This window comes from Heliangelus exortis, chromosome 1, assembly GCF_036169615.1.
Source record: "Heliangelus exortis chromosome 1, bHelExo1.hap1, whole genome shotgun sequence".
NCBI classification, from domain to species: domain Eukaryota; kingdom Metazoa; phylum Chordata; class Aves; order Apodiformes; family Trochilidae; genus Heliangelus; species Heliangelus exortis.
In genome coordinates, this window is record NC_092422.1 from 154,865,113 (window position 1) to 154,882,179 (window position 17,067).

General features: G+C 47.5%; 1 long non-coding RNA gene across 1 annotated transcript; it reads right to left on the reverse strand.

The window, feature by feature from the left end:
* Positions 1-3,354: 3,354 nt before the first annotated feature.
* Positions 3,355-11,960, reverse strand: LOC139791193 (uncharacterized). The gene is made up of 3 exons (XR_011723821.1): positions 11,212-11,960; positions 6,335-10,591; positions 3,355-3,879 (listed from the first exon to the last, which is right to left on the reverse strand). It is a non-coding gene; the product is annotated as an uncharacterized lncRNA (long non-coding RNA).
* Between the last annotated feature and the right edge of the window lie 5,107 nt (positions 11,961-17,067).

A 17,067-nucleotide genomic window follows, 5' to 3' on the forward strand; every position in this document is an offset into this window, starting at 1 on the left:
ATCTGGGAGAGGAACAGAAGGATTTCAGCATCACTCCCCAATTATGGTTGCTCATGAAGCCTGAGTCCCTGCCAGAACACACGAGGGGCTGTTAGCTTTTCAGAGAGCTGCTTACCCTCACAGGCTGCACTGTCACAGATGGTGCTTGCTTTTTTTCCCCTCTGCCAGCACAGGCCCTGCCTTTCCACCTGATCTTGCCCTGCAGAACAAAAGCCTTCTGCTCAGCAGCTCCAGGGGATTGGCAGGCATGTCTGTTCCTTGCTGCCCAGCTCCATCACATTTGAACTGGGATATGCAAAAGCCTACATCCTTCATTCCTCTCCCCTGGTATCTGGTAATTTGAAAGCAGTTCATTTATTTGTACATACTGAGTAGAGGGGTGGGGAATTGGGAATCCTTTATATTACTGCGTAGATGGTATTGGCCAGTGATGCATCACAACCAGTTTAACTCTTTTTGGATCTGGTCGTTTTGTGCTTTCATTTATTATGAACTATAATTCAGAGCATGAGGAAGGTGCAAAATTAGTGACCTAGCCAACTTCATACACTAAAGCTATCATGCAGTTTGCTATGTAAATTTCTCTATATTCACTTGATTAAATTGCTGGGGGTATTAAAACCTACAACTTTAAAAATTAATGTAAACACCACAGTAATTTTTCAAGTAGATGCCAACTAAAGTGGAGTTAGGAAAAAAAAAAAAAAAAAAAAAAAAAAAAAGAGGAAAACCAAGCCAAACAAAACAAGCTCACTCAAAGTATATTCCGTCTATGAATTACATTTTCTCTCTCCCACTGTGGCAGTGATGAGCTCCTTAAGAAGAAAGAAAATTGGGCAGCTTAAGCATTTCAAGAAGCCCTTGTAAAAAGTACTTACTCATCACAGTATTTTAGCCCACAGGTTCTTCAAGTGCCTGACCCAAACCCCCTTATGTCTCTGCAGGGATTGAATGGGCATTGGCTGTATTTCTAAATGCTCAACAAGAACGAATAATCTGTTGTCCTTTTTACTTATTTACTCACAATTTCTCTGTCTTTCCCAGATCCATTTAGGTTTTATCCTAGATGTTGGAGCCATGCTCTAACAAAGTTGGCGTCAAGTCAATCTGCACTTGAGAGTAGCATCTAAATAAAATTCTTACTAGAAAATATCAACATGTATTTGAGGTTATTCAAAGCTCTGTAGCCAGCCAGGCAGCTCCTAACACCCTCAGGAGTAGGCTTTGGGGTTGAGGGTTTGATGAAGCTACCTTTTTTTATTTATTTATTTATTTTAAGCTTTTCCTGGTTAGAGACAGCTCCTAATGAAAGCCAGAGTTAAACCTATCAGTCTACCTCTGGTGGACCAAACAACATTTATCTCTCAATTACACCCTAGCAAAGTAACCAAGCTGTCTTGCCATGAGCATATTGTGGAGGCTTTCTTCAAGAAAGCAAAGATATTTGCAATTCTTACTACAGTGGCAGGGCGCTACAGTAGTCAGGTAGAGAAAGGAGCAGGGTTATCAACTGTGTGAGACAGTGCACCTAAAAATAAAATGCTTAGCCTCCTAGTGAGGGGGGGGGGGAATGCTAGTGATGTCAGTAGCATCGGCAGGTACGTATCAAATGAGGTAAAAAAAAAAAAAAAAAAAGAAAATCAAACCCATTACTTATAGCTAGGAATCACATAGCTGCTATCCTTCTCATGTCTTAAGTTCTGACATAACATTCCTCCCGGGTCCAATTGCGATGACTTGTGTAAGAGCAAGGTCGGGTTCGTATCGTCACTGCCGCTCGCTCACCTTAGTGACTTATTTCGGGGCAGGATTGCAAAATCCTGCCGCTTCGTTAACGCCTTGCAGCCCGGAACAGGCACGGAAGCCGGGAAACCGCCACAGCCTTAGGCCTGCCTCCCACCTCACCGCAGAAGCTCCCCAACAGAGGGCTGGAGAGGACGTTCTGCAAGCGAAACCACCTAGAGCGCTGGGAAAGCCAGCGGCTTTTGACTGAAACACCCTCTTGACGAGGCCACGGTTTTAACGCTAGGTCCGCACAGGGCACGCTCCAAAATCCACCGCTCGGCCCGGGGCTGCGAGCGAAAGCCCTCCCGCAGCCCTGCGGAGGCGGCTGGCGCGCAGAGCCGCCGCACCTCGGATTCCCCTCTCTCAGACCGGCGGAGGCGAAGGGAGACCCCCGACACCCTGCTCCGGACCGCGGCCCCGCCGCTCCCTCACCTCCCATCCCCGAGCGGCGGTTGGGCTCGCGCGCCAACTGCCGGTCGGGCCGCGCGCCCCACCGCCCCCCCGCGCCGCCAACCCGGGCCCCTGCGGGCGCACGTGCCCCCAACCCCCGCCGCCGCGGCCGCCGCCGCCCAGCGCCGCACGGAGGCTCCCAGGGGCTCTTTAAATAGCGTCTATAAATACAACAGCGCAGGGAGCGCTCCCATTGGCCGCCGCCTCCCGGCTCATTTGCATGCCGGGGAGGGGCGGGGCCCGCGGGTCACGTGGAGGCGGGGAAGGTGGAGCGAGAGCGCGCGCTGTTCCCACCGGGGCTGGGGCGGGGTTCGGGTATCGGGGTTCGGTTTCGGGGGTTTGGGTTCCGCCCCCAACTCCCGGGGAGGGAGGTGGTGCCGTGCCCGGCGGTACCCAGCCTTGCCTGGCGGTACCCAGCCCGGCCCCGCTTCACCCTTTGCTGCGGGGCTCTGCTCCGCATCGCTCTGCTTCGCTTTGCGCTGCTTTTTGCCCCGCTCCGCACCGCTCCGCTTTGCGCTGCTCTCTGGGGCACCCTGCGGACCTTCGGGCGGTGCCCCCCGTGTGCCTCAGGGCGCTCAAGGCGCTGTCGCGGTTCGGGGCCGGTTTTGGCTGCGAGAGGAAGACAGAAACCACCCCCCCACCCATCCACCCACCCACCCACTAAACCATCCCGGCCTGGGTCAATGGTTCGAATCCCGTCCGAAAGCCGCACTCGCACTGATGGATTTCTGGAATTAGGTGCGGTGGGAAAGACAAATGCGGCCCTGGAAACTCCGGATTGTCAATTGTGTGTCGCGGCAGGGTCAGCAGATGACAATGCGATCCCGCAGGGCCCGCAGCGGAGCGGGGGGAGGGCGAGGGGAGCTGGAAGGCGCTGCCTGCTCTGCCCCTGGGGAAAAGAGGGAAGCCCGGGGTGTTAACGCGGGATGCCCGAAGCACCCGTTTCCTGCAGCGCTGCTCTTCGCAGAACCAAAAGTTGTGTATTTACTGGAGTTTTCCAACACTGTGCCCCTTTGAAATCGTTGCCAGGCAAAAAATAAAAAAAAAAAAAAAAAAATCCCGAGGTGCTGTGTGGGTGCAAAACTCTTGGTTTTTTATATCCCAAGAATCTATTTTTAAAGTTCCTTTAGCTGTGATAGAATTTCTGTAAGTTTTTTCTTGCAAATGAGGTCACATTAAGAATGAGGACTGCTGTTGACTTTTTTTTTTTTTTTTGCTGACTCACTGAAATAATATTAGAAAATGTTGAGATTTCTTGGCACAAAAATCTGGAATTTCGACAACTCCTGGAATTTACACTGTTGCCCTGATTCTTTAGCAAAGCACAGACTCTTTCCTTAGCCAGCAGGAGGAGGGACCTCGGAGGAGGGACCTCTTGGACCCACAGGACAGAGATCTGCCGTGCCCTGCAGCACCCACGGGGCCATACCTCAAGCCCAGCTGATCCCCAAGCTGATCCATCCACGCGAAATACTTGACCTTCCCCAGCCCTTTCATCTGTGGCGCCTTCAAATTCCAGTCGTGCCGCCAGACTTCTGCAACAGCTAATCCCGACCTCAACAAAACAAGGAGATCCACAGAAAAAGGGATTCAGGGGCAAACATCTCCATTTCCTTAGGCAGAGTATAGACCTGCAGATGGGCACTTGAAAAGCATAATCAGAAACCTGAGTACATATTAGGAAAAAAACCCCACCTTTTCCTTTTTTTTCTTTTAAATTTTTTTTAGAATGTAACAGTAATGCAATTTGGAGCTGCCAATATATGGGGATTTATCTTAAGGCTCAGATATCAGGTTTTTTTCTTATAACTGTGGCATACTGAGTCATATGATGATAGCAGAATCTCAGCTTTAACTGGAGAAAAGGAAAATGTTTCTGGATCTCATGACTATGCAGGAGGATGCACTGTGGTAGTTACAGAGAAGACACAAGTAGAGGTGAGAGAAAGAAGCCAAACCAAGAAGAAAAACAGGGAAGAAGTTGTATAATGATAATTCTAAAAACTAAATACATCCCCACATGCTGCATTTCACAGTAATTTTACTTGAGCTGTGCTGACCTAGATCTGCCTGAGGATCTAATATATTTTTGAGTGCAAACATAAATACACTCTGTTACTGCATTTAATTTTTGAACAGCTCTAATTAAACCTAGCTTTATTTAAACACATCCAAAGCTCCCTTGCTATTTGGTCTTCAGTGCAAAGACTCTTTACTATTCACAAGAAGAGCTGTGACTTAAATTAACAGAGGAATAGTGGCTGCTGCTCCTCCATCCCTCTGTTTTGCTGTTCTTCACTCTTTTGGCTCACCAAAAATTTTCAAGTTGGAATCTCTCATCACACATCCCAGCAATAGTCGGGGCAGAGGAGTCTGCACAGAGGATGCTGCGTAAGGACCTACTTTTATTGTCATTAGCAGCAACAATAACAGCAATAAATCTCATTTTTTGATCACAAAAAGAGCTTAAAAACTGCCTGTGTTCAGGATTTTGTCTATTTAGTCTGAAAATACACGTACCAGCTTTCCTGTGACCCTTCCCCAGGGACATGTTCAGAGATAAGGCATCACTGGGCTCCAGTAGATTGACCAAAAAACACCTCCTAAGGGGACAGAAGATTTCCTTGACTCTCAGCAAGCAAAGTTGCTGCAGCACAGGTGCTGTGCAGGTGCCACCAGGGTAAAGTGGGACTGGGGTGGGGATGGACAAGCCATGTTTCAGAATGTTGATTCCTGTGATATTGTATGCAGCTAACTGGTTGTCACCTTCATAGCCTAGAAATGCTGCCTTCACTGCAGCCCCAGGGATTTGTCTGAACCTGAGAGGGCTCACAAGGTGAGAGTGAGAGAAGAAAATGTGAAGTAAAAAGAAAAAGAAAAGAAAAAAACCTGAGAGCCACAAGCTGCAGGTTTCAGTTGTCAGCTGATGTTTCACGACTGCATTGCATTTGCACTCCAGAGAAATACAGAAAACGTGTTCACCACCCTGCATACAAATGGGTTCTTGTTTTAGAAGGTACCAGTTAAAATCTGTAGTTTGTACTTCCTCCTCTGTCATGGTTTCACCATTTCAGCAGGCAGGGAGATGAGTCCAGGCCTTTAGTACTTTTTTTTTTTTTTTTTTTTTTTTTTCCTGCAGGAATGAGCCATTTCTGTCTTCGCGTCCCTAAGAGATGGTATCAATTCCTTAGAGGCTCAGGCAGATGTACCTGTGCATTTGACTTTATAGTGGGCTATAGGTCAGATCTTGCCCTATTTTGGCACTATTAAGTACCCTCTGTAAGGCTCAGCCTTGTACCCTGTGGGTGCTGGTGGCAGCATGGAGCTGTGCAGGCCCAGCCCAGGGATGGTGGTGGTGGAGTGAGTGGCCTCTGCTAATCAGCAGCTTTTCTACCATGGCCTCACTGGCTTCTGCCTGGCCACAACCCCCAGCTCCTAACCCTGCCCATCTGGCCATTCCTGAAACGCCAGCACCAGTGGGAGATCCTTATGGAGCTAAAAATCAGCTTGGTATTCACAAAAGCTGATGTGGGTGGCTGGTGAAGCCCCGTCCATGCAGGGACCTTCCCATCCTGCTGCCCTGCAGGGACCCAGGGACCTCAGCTGTCTTCAAGTCTTCTCGGCCCTCTGTGCCTTTACTGAGACATCTGACACACCTAATGATGGCACTGCTGTGGCCAGGGGTAGATTTGAACCCCTGTGCAAACTCCCTGGAACTCCCACAAAGTTCCAGTCCATTTTTGTGCAATGAACACAGACCTCCTACCCCAGCAGTAAAGTCAGTCTGGCTTAGCAGGGGGCTAAAAGTGGAGACCTGCTCTTGCATACCTGCCCATATATATATATATATATGTATATATACACCTTTGCTTCCTGCTGATGTCAAAGTTTCAAAATTGGAGCAGCTCTAACAGAGATGAGCACTGCAGTACCCGTAGAGCTGTGCTGGCCCACCAGCTCAAACCTACTTTTTCTGTGGTTCTGTTTGCTCCCACCACAACAGTTGGTTTGTGTAATTAAACAGTTTTTGCACAAGGGCTATGCTGTAATCAAAACCTGCTTATGTGACGCAATCAGCAAGGCAAGTTTATCTCTTTACCAGTGTGGACAGGCATATCCAGAGGTTGCTGGTTTTTACAGTTTTCCTCCAAAAGGCAAATGTATCTGGAACCTGCTGGTGAGAAAACACAAACACTAAGGTGGGAAGCTCTTGTTGCATTCACAGATTTAAAGTACCAAGTGACAGTCTGGTCTGCAGTCATTTACTCCAGTGCCAAGCTCCTACGAAGTGCTTCTAAGGCTGTCTGCTAACACTTCCCATTTTTATGCTATAATAAATGACCACACAAGATGCTGGACCAGAAAGATTCAGGTCCGTGATCTGTAAGCAGTCACACCATGCAGCCAGCCAAGTCCTATCAAATTCTAAATTGCTTTTGGCATTTCTATACTTTTCCGTGCTCTTGTGCATGCCAACTTATCCCAAACCTTATTATATATGGCTTTGAACAATTCATCAAGTCCTGAAACAATAAGTAACCAGTCCTAACCAGGTGCAACTCTGGCAAATTAAAATTGTCCTGACATGGAAAATTGGACCCTGCTATTGAGACTTTAGCAGCTGGACCAGCGGGACTGTGCAGACCAACCAGGGCAACGCTGAAGCTGGTGGTGGGAAGAATTTAGCTGCCAAGCAGAGGTGTCTAGTGCTATTTTAGGCATATGTGTATATCCTGCTCAGCCCTTCCCTGCCACTCCAGAAGGGTGTGGGGCTCTCTCATGGGCTGCGTGTCAGACGTGCCAGGCCTCTGTGAGTGTTTTGAGTATTGTAGGACGTATAAACCAGCCAGTTTTATACTGGGCAGGGTAAATGAATGCGCTTGAAATAGTGCTACGTGACTACATTTAGGCAAATGAATGTGGCCTTGGCATGTCTGAAACCCTGCCCTGTTATGTCATCTTGATACCTGGCGCACACCAGGAGGAAGACTTGGTCTGCATGACTACACAGATTACATGGATGCAGCACTTTAAAAAAAACTTAAGGTCAAGAACAAATGTTACTGCCTCTGGAGCTGGGTGGAAATTGAAAGGGTGTGTTTTTTTGGAAGGGTCACAACTGTGGACTTCAGAGTTTTGGTTCCCTCTCTGTCACGCTGTAGGTAGCTGCACACACGATATGGTATTGCCCACAGCCCGACTCCTGCAGCCACTGCTCTGTCTCAGGCACATACTGCAAACTGGGAAGTGCAAACGAGGGTGTGTGTCTCACTTTTAACTCCATGGCCTGCAAGTCATACAGCTGGATACTGCAAAGAAAAAGAGAAGAGAGGCCTCATCAGATCTGGGAGCACTCATTGTGAGTTCAGAGCAAAGAGGTTTCTCCCTGCTGGAAGTGTCTGCAGTAGCCAAGGAGAGGAAAAAATCATCTTTGTATACAGTCTTTATAAATAAGTGTGTTACACCAGCTTCGTCACTGACTCACACATTTGTCATCCAAGGGAAGCAGCATGGCCAGGCTCTGAACTCTGGCTGCCTGTGCAGCTATCAGGATTACACAGGGATGCAGCTCAGCAGCCGGGCCTGGATTCAGGCACAGGGAGGCTGTGGCTCCGTAAATAGCTCCCATCTGTAAAGCTGCCATCTTCCCTGGGCTTCGAGAAGTGAGCTTTGCTGCACCCAATGCCCCTGGCATGTCTCCCATCTATTTGGTGAGCAGGCAGGAGGCAGACAGGGGCTGGGGTGGGGGGAAGACGATGCCACCACATAGCACAGGAGAGTTCTCCTCAGTCAGCCTGCACAGGCAGGGTTAGGGTTAGGCAGGGACTTTGCTGGGGGAAGGGACAATAATTTAAGCTTTTGCCTCATTTACAAGCAAGCAGAACATGGCTCCCATCAGCTCCCCTTATTTCCAGTGATGATATCCACACCAGTAAGCCAAGGATGCTCAGGGCTTGCAGCCCTCTGTGCTTTTTAACCATTAACATGTTCCCCTGACTCGGTTTTGGCCTGTGACACCCTGGGCTCTTCCAGTTGGCAGCCCCAACGCTGGTCCTGACCACAGATCGGGTGAGCTCATCCAGTCCTGGGAAAGACACAAGGTCAGCCCTGAGGACATGAGCAGGACTCTGTGCACACTTCCTTGACCTCAGGGGCCAGAGGACAGGCCCTGGTCGACGTGTTCACTTCTACAGATGTTGCCACCATGAATGATTTCTTGAACTGTTTTACTAAGGAAGGCATAGCTGTAACCCATGCTGCAAGAGTTAATTGTCTGGTGCTGCTCTGACTGCTGAGGTGATTTCGGGGGCTGTCACTCAATTTGCAGGCTTCCTGCAGAGACCAGAGCAACCTTGACCTCTGCTTTGGAAATGCCTGGTGCAGATGTTCCCCTGTACCCTAACTGCATTCTTCCAGAGTCCTTTTTGCACCAATCTAGCATGCAAAGCTGCTTCTGAAGGCAGAAGTTACAGAGCTGCAGATATGCAGGTGATTGATCTTGTGCAGGGCCTGAAGGGCAGCAGGTGAATATCTGCTGTAGACCTATCCTACTGAAACGTTAATGCAGATCAGAAAAGGGCTTTCAAGCTGTGCCCCTGACTGCTCAGCACTGTTGTCTCACCTCTCCTGGCTGTATTCTCAAAACTGCTGAGGAAGCACAGTCTGCTCCAGAAAAAGTCCTCAGAAACTTTTCTGAAGTTTAGCTTGATGCTTTATACCCCAAAGCCCACCTGGCCGACACTCTCTGCTGGTGGAACACATCTCTGCCCGTGTCCCTTCTTCTCCTGCTGCAAACAGCACTCAAGTAACACTCCTCACACACTGCCTGGGGCTCTTCATTCAGCCCGAGCTCCGGGCCCTAGATGGAGTCAGAGGTCCCCGGATAACAAGCAGGTAGCCACTGCTCAGCACTGTGCATCATGGGCACGGTCTTAAGTTGTGCCAGGGGAGGTTTAGGTTGGACATTAGAAAGAATTTCTTTACTGAGAGGGTGATCAGACATTGGAATGGGCTGCCCCGGGAAGTGGTGGATTCTCCATCCCTGGAGATATTTAAAAAGAGACTGGATGTGGCACTCAGTGCCATGGTCTGGTAACTGCAGCGGTAGTGGATCAAGGGCTGGACTTGATGATCTCAGAGGTCCCTTCCAACCCAGCCAATTCTATGATTCTATGATCAGCTTAGAAGCTTAGGACCTTAGAAGGTCCAATCCCTTCTTATATCTCACATAAAGTCTAGTCCCCACTCTCCCCTTGTGTAAGTTTAGTTTGAGGCCCAGAGAATGACACACACTTTCGATGTCCCTGACACAAGTGTCTGTAGGATGAAAGTGTTCCTCCCCCAGACCGACAGACAGACAGACACTTCTGGAGATAGGACCCGTGGCTCTTGGCTGCATCTGAGTGGTGTTTACTGCCCCCAGCTGCTCATCGCCAGAGAGCACCCGACACCAGCCCAGGCATAAGATTTTGCATTCGATTTCATCTTGAGTGAGACATTTTTTGTTTTTTTTTCATCTCACTGCAAGTGTGCTTTTTCCCCAGCCACCATAAACCTTTGCTTCAGGCTTCAGACTTTAAGGCTTTTGGAAGACAGTGTGTCTGAGATGCAAACACTCAACTACCACAGCTTTGATCTAAGTCAAAGATCACAAGATTTGTTTGCAAGAAGTTAAATTTGCAGCAGTAAAAAACAAAAGCAGCAGCCTAAGCAGGCTTATTTAGGGCTCAAGAAGCAACCTGACATTTGAAGTCTGTCACGTATTTTCACAAGTCTGCCTCTATCAAGATCACCACCACCCATGAAATCAATGTGTGTCCATGCTTATGTTCTAGGTTGTAATTTTTAACCCAGCACAACTACTGCGTGCTGGTGCAGATGTCAAAAAAAGCCTTCTTATGGCTGGCAAGAAAGTGGAAAGAGGTGGGGAGCCAGGGAAACCTGGGTATGGTGCTCCCGTGGCATTTGAACATCAACCCTTTAGGCAGTCACCCAAAGCCAGGTCACTGTCCTCTCAGTGCCTCACTGTTTCTCCAAGCATGCAGTTAAAAATCAGCCCAGCTACCCTCCCATGGAACAAACAGAGGATGTCTGTAGAGATTTCTAGGACACTGCAGAAGTCTCACCTATTTTCATTACATTCATTTTGTATCTCACCCACGAGGTGGTCTGCTAAGGTTTCTTGGCTGCAGTTGCAGGAATAATACTCCTAGGCTTTACAAGGAGCATTTATCATGGCTGGCAAGGTAACTTATGTATATTTTTAAATACTTGTAATTAGAGGGCTTCATAGCTAGTACAACAAGGAACAAAACAGAATTCAGTAACATGCAGATTAATAATTCAGAGTGCATTCCTTAAAAAAAAAAAAAAAAAAAAAAAAAAAAAAAAAATTGTTTTTCTCTGTTCCCATTGTCACTTTGAGTTCCTTGATCTAAAAGATGAAACTGGTCCCCACAGGGTTTGCAGGTCATGTAGCTGCCACCCCCCCTCCTTCCCGCACCCCCAGGAAGTTAGGAAGTTCAGAGCAAACCAAAGCATTTAACAGGGAAAAAAAGTTCTGTAATGTCAGCTTCTCTATTCTGGATACGCTGGCTCCCAGCTGCTGCCTCTCCAGTAAGTACTCCACCCAGCCCTCAGATAATAATCACAAGCTATTTCACCAGCTCTGTTTCCTTCTACATTTTTGCTGTTAACTCCATCAGCTGAATTGATTGCACATACATGGTGGTTTACAGAGCAAAAACCTGTTATCTGGGGTCCGGGCTATGAAAATTTTGACTCTTGTCCTGCAAAATATGCAAGAACACACTAAGCTTTATTTCTTGAAGGCTGCTTGTAAGTGTAAAGTTAAGGAGGAGTTTTGAAGAAACAGGTCCAAAAATGCATGGGGTGAATTGCCAGGGTGAGCTAATATGCTAAATAGATGTGAACATTCATAATGTCACGTTCTTAGGGAATTGCTGCCATACTTACCCTTCAGGCTTTCTCTGGGAGAGGAGCAACACTGATGTCAGAGGGTCCAATGCTGCTGTTTCCATTCAGACAAAAATTCCACTGAGAGAGTTGATATGGCTGAGTGGAAATTGCAGAGCTGGATTCAGATTGGCACATGGTCCAAAGTCAGAATCTTCAGTGATAAAATGTTTTGTTTTTCAAAGCATGCATCAGTTTCTGAAGCAGATTTTATTTTTCAGGAGTGTTATTTCCTCCTTCTGGTTTTCAGAGTTTCCCTTACACTGATGTATTTTAGCAGCCCAAAATACATCTCTGCATGTGCTCACTTCAGCAGTACATTAAAGAAGCACTGCCCAAAACACTCTAGTCCTCAAGAAATTAAATGCATAGTGTTTGACATGGAAAGTTGGTATTAGTTTAAGCTTGAATAGTTCAATCCATCTTTAGTAAAGTTCCTTTTGCTGGAACGGCTTTCTGTAAGGCTTCCCTTCATCCAAGCAGGGCTCCAGGGTGGCTCTTTCTGGCTTCTGCTGCCACATTTGCTGCACACAAGCATCATCCACACACAGGACCTGACATTTCCCTGCAAACGTGCCCTCACAGACCCCAGGAGGGTTTTCCTGCTACATCTACTCACACAACGTAGTTTCAGACCATCATTTTTGAGGGTATTCCAGCATACATCCCACCTCTGCAGGAGCTCAAGTGAAGAGATACATACATTTTTCCAAGGCACCAAAAAGTACTTCAGCCAGCACAAGAAGAAAACAGAGGCACAGGCACCTCCCCACCATTTTGAGGACTTCCCTCAAAGTCCACTGAAAAGCTTACTTAGTGTACTCTTGTTTCTCATGAGGTTTTCCTTGGGGTTGCAGTTGCCCAGATAGGGCAGAAGCCCTCAGTGCCCTGGGACATGTACTCTGCCCAGATGGCCAAGCTTGCCCTACAGTTCAGGCTCTTCCTTTCTAAAGCACCAGTGCCCTCCACTGTCTGATCCACATTCACATTTGGTGATCTCTTCACTCCTTCCCTTGCATTCAGTGCTGAGAAAACAAATTCAGCCTGGGCAGTGGCCATTTCCCTGTCCAAGGGTTCTCCAGCTGCCTGGAAAGTTATCCATGCTTGAGAGCTTTTTCATCCATGCTACCAGGCTGAGCAAAGGCATTTTCCCTCATCTCTGGAGAGCTGCAACTTGCTGTGGCAGAAAAAAGAGGATGAGAAGACTAACCAGCCCTCACAATGGGTGCTGCCTTTCTGCCACAAACGTGCTGAAAGAGGCCCCAGTATCAAGCAGACTTCACATGGGCACCTTTACCTATGCAGCCCAAATCCTTCTAGCAGTACCTAGCAAATGGTAAATCTTGCTTTGGGTCTGTTTCACCTCCTGAAAAGCAGATGCTTAATTTGGCACAATTAGAAGCAGCATTTCAATATAGTCATTCTACACAGCATTTAAACATGCAAATGGATTTTAGAGCCATAAATGGGTTCCAGGTGTGACAGCAAGCAGGGAGAGGGAAACTCTCAGCTGGGTGCAGTCACTGCAGGCAATCAGTGGCCATAATTTTCAGCGATGCAAACACGGGCAAACTGTCCTGGGCTCCTACCCAGGGTGACAGCACTCGGGGCTATGTTCTGCCACCTTTATTTACACTGATTTCAATTAGATGAGTCAGTGGCTGAAATGATACTTGCTGCAGGGGCTGGCATGCAGGGGTAACCATGGCTAGTTAGAGTGACACTTTTTCCTAGCTGAGCTGATGGAAGTAGCTCAGATGCCTCTGTTCAGCTCCCATTTATGGTAGCAGAACATCTTCTGCTTAACTGCATTGCATAGTTAGTCCTGGTTTCCTTTGGCAGTGTTTTCTAGAAGCTACCTCAAAGACTAGTTTCCCAGTGGGGAAATCTTGATTACAGTAAAATCAGCAGCATTTTGCCATTTATTTCATGGTAGTAGGATTTGACCAGAGCAAATCTACACAAATCAGTGAGTATTTTGAGTCTATGAAGAGCATGCAACTGGAAAAAAACAAAAACCAAAAAACTTTACTCAAGAAAAAGATACATAAATTAAAAGGAAGCTCAGCCTAACCTGAGAAGTATGACTCTGAACAAACTCAGAACAGCCAATATCTGCCAATCTGATTTGTAGGCATGAAGTTCTAAGATGACTGTTGTTTGGACACTAACCAGAAGTTTGGTCTTCATTTATGAGCTAGATAATCAATATGGGTTGAGGCCAAAACCCACAGCTTTTATAAGGCTGGGCTATTTCTTGCTTCATATTATTAGGCACAGGAGACAGAGCTGACTTAGATTTACAAAATCTTGGCTCAAATGCAAAAAGCATCAGCATGACTACTGAGGATGAGCATATTTTCAGTTAAGGCCCCTCCAGGAATCAGGACACTTAGCTGAATTTTAAAAGCCCCGTTCCAGTGGAGAAGCAGCATTCATTTCTATGATAGCATCACATGTGTATTGCATGGAGTGATATATCATTATATTGCAGGGTCTTTTGCGAGACATGTTTTTTGTTGCTGTTGGTGGTGGTTTTGGTTTTGTTTTTAATTCAACCCTAAACGCATTGCAGCACAGACAAATCCTGGAACCACTGCCCCCTTTGCATCTGTGCTGCTTCTGCAGACAGCCAGACTCCCATCCATCAGGAAGCACACACACAGCCCTCAGCAGCTCTCCTCAGGCACCCGGGTTTTTTCAAAAGGAATCTCATTCGGAGTATTCTTCCTTTATGATCCACACGGAAATGCAGTTGACTGATGCAAGACGGTGCTGCTGGATGCCATGCAGGCACAGCACAGAGAGACTCTGAATGTGAAGGGAAAAATAACTTTTCCCGATAGAAAACTTCAAGGGGAACGAGGCAGAGATCTTGGCGAGAGCAGAGAAATCAGGGCGGTGGGGTTTTGTTTTGTTTTGTTTTGTTTTTGTGTTTGTTTGTTTGTTTGTTTTTTTCCCCTGAGAGAGTTGCCAGGGGAGTTTTTTCCCTGGCACCAGGGCTTCGGTACAGTTTTGCTCCTTATCCAAAAGATGGCACTGTGAACATTGCAGCCGCGCTCGGCTCCCGCTGCAGCCGGGGCGCGGGGCGGGCACAGCGCAGCCCGGCCGGACCTCTGCTGCCTGGGGCCCAGTGCTGCCTGCCCGGGTCCTGCCCTTCGGAACCCAACAAATCCAGCCCCGCTTCATGCACGAGGGCTGATTTCAGGCCCGTCTGCAGCGTTACCCATACGTGGTTGTCGCCGGTCAAAGCAAGAAGAGAGCAGCTTGGAAACTGACTTGTTTCAGGCAGTTTTGGGTTCCTCTAAAATCCAGTCCATAGGATCACAGAATCACAGGCTGGTTTGGGTCGGAAGGGACCTCCAAAGATCATCCAGTTCCAACCCCCCCTGTCATGGGCAGGGACACCTCTCACTAGACCACGTTGATCAAAGCCCCGTCCAAACTCTCCTTGAACACTTCCAGGGAAGGGGCATCCACAACCTCCTTAGGCAACCTGTGCCAGTGTCTCACCACCCTCACAGTAAAAATATTTCTTCCTAATATCTAACCTTAATCTATGCTCTTCCAGTTTAAAACCATTGCCCCTTGTGCTATCACTACACACCCTTGCAAAATGTCCCTCCCCAGCTGTCCTTCAGGCACTGGAAGGCAGCTATAAGGTCTCCCTGGAGCCTTCTCTTCTCCAGGATGAACAACCCCAACTCTCTCAGCCTGTCTTCAGAGGAGAGCTGCTCCAGCCCTCTGATCATCTTCATGGCCCTTCTCTGGACTCACTGCAACAGCTCTATGTTGTTCCTGTGTTAGGGACTTCAGAACTGGAGACAATATTCTGGGTGATGTTTCACGAGTGCGGAGCAGAGGGGGAGAATCACCTAGTATTTTGGATCAGCTTTGTGTTTTAAAGTGGGATGGGATACAGGGAGAAACAGGAGAGGGGTAGGGGGAAGAGGGGATGAGAGGCTGTGAGAAGAAAAGGAGCAGATGAGAACGCTGGGGCAGGGCACATGTAAGCATCCAGAAGAGGGTAGCAAAGAAGGGAAGGTGAGAGAAGAGTTGGCATGCAGGAAAAGAGCAAAGAGATTCAAGGCCTCAGGAAGAAGGCACAGGACAAAGAAGCTGTGGTGGGAGATGTTAAGCTGGCCTTACTCAAATTTTTCTCTCTGGACTACTATTGTGCTGAACATGTAATTAATGTGTAGTGCTGAAGGCATGAATAAGAGAAATTTCTATCCATAGTCCATAAATGAGAGTTAATGGCCCAGGTACAGATACTCATGGAAAATTAAAAAATTGCCTCCTCCCAGGCCATGCAATCCCTCTACACTGAGCCCAGTGGTCCATCAGTAACCACATTCTTGCACAGGAGCAGCACATGGGTGACAGAGGTTTTGCATTGCTGTGTCACAGCAGTCACTACAGCCGAGTGAGATGCTCCACCAGGACTTGGGTGCAGCCCCATGCAAAAAACAGGGATGGGGCATGGTGGTGCCTGGCCACTGATCTGCTCCATGGGTCATTCACATGAAGCAGAGAGGTTTCCTTGCAACCCCTGGCCCTGCATCAGCCACTGTGATGCCAACAGGTGACCCTGACCTCTGGACTGCTCAGCCCCAGCCAGAGGGGCTCAGGCTCTGGCTTCAGGGATATGATGTGCCTTCTGCCTGCCCAGAGCAGGATGGGTGCTTTCTCTTGGTTAGTCCAGCCTTGTACTCTCTCCAGCAGCCCAAGTAGCAACAATATTTATTGAGAGATATGGAAAATAATGTATCAGCTTTTTAGGGGAGTACAGGACCATTACACAGGAGTGTTGGATAAAAAGCAACAGATTTTGTAGTAGCCTGAAATTACAGGAGGAGCTTAATTATACTTACATGGCTTTCAATCCAATTTATAACTTCTAATATGATCCAGGAGGTTGTCAGCTTGAATTTAATTAACCTATTGGTAATTGAACCTGTTCATTACTACAGCTGGCGACTCATTTTTGTTGATTTTGATTCACACATTCAAGATTTGAAGGTGAAAAGGGACCATTAGACCTTGTAGTCTGGCTTCGTGTGTATGGATTTTAATCTGAGCATCCCTCTTCTGAAGTGTGCAAGATGTGCCTGGCAAAAGCAGGCATCCCAGAAAGGTGCTCAGTTCCAACTGGTAGTTTCCAGGGATGGGCAACGCATCATTTCCCTTGGTCACATTTTCCTGTTAGTGATCAGTCATTGTGACATTAAAATTTAAGAATAACTAGGATCTTGGTGATCCGAGATACCACCTGATTCAAAAATGTTCAATGAACAGTGCCTACAGACATGCTACTAGTTCTTTAAAGAAATTCTTAAAATATAAATTGGATTATGAACCACTTAGATGTTAATTTTGCCAAGTGGGCTGATTAGCTCCAAACACAGACAGAGCAGACCAAAGAGTAGGAGTCATCACTTTTTCTCTCAGCTTTAACTTACATTCTTGTTAAAACTCAAGCTCTTTTGGGCAATGTCATACGTTTTACAGGACTCAGTTTTTAGTTACCCTTTGGAAGCTGCGACCGATAAATGCCCCTGTAGGACACCACAGATGGTTTGCTCTACACACCGCTTGGCAGATGCACAGGAAAATTACACTGGAAAGTTGGCTCTCCCTGGGCTTTGTAGCGAGGCGTTAATCCATGTGTTGTAACATTTTGTAATGACATGGTTGGGGTGGGGGAGGGCTTGGGGTTTTTAGTTTTTTGGGGGGGTTTTATGTTTGGGGTTTTTTTGCCAAATTACAAGCACAGTTGGAAGTTGGAAGCGTGAAATCTCCCATCCTGATGAGAAGGGAAGCAGTGAAATGAACAGACGTCGCCCAACTTGGAAG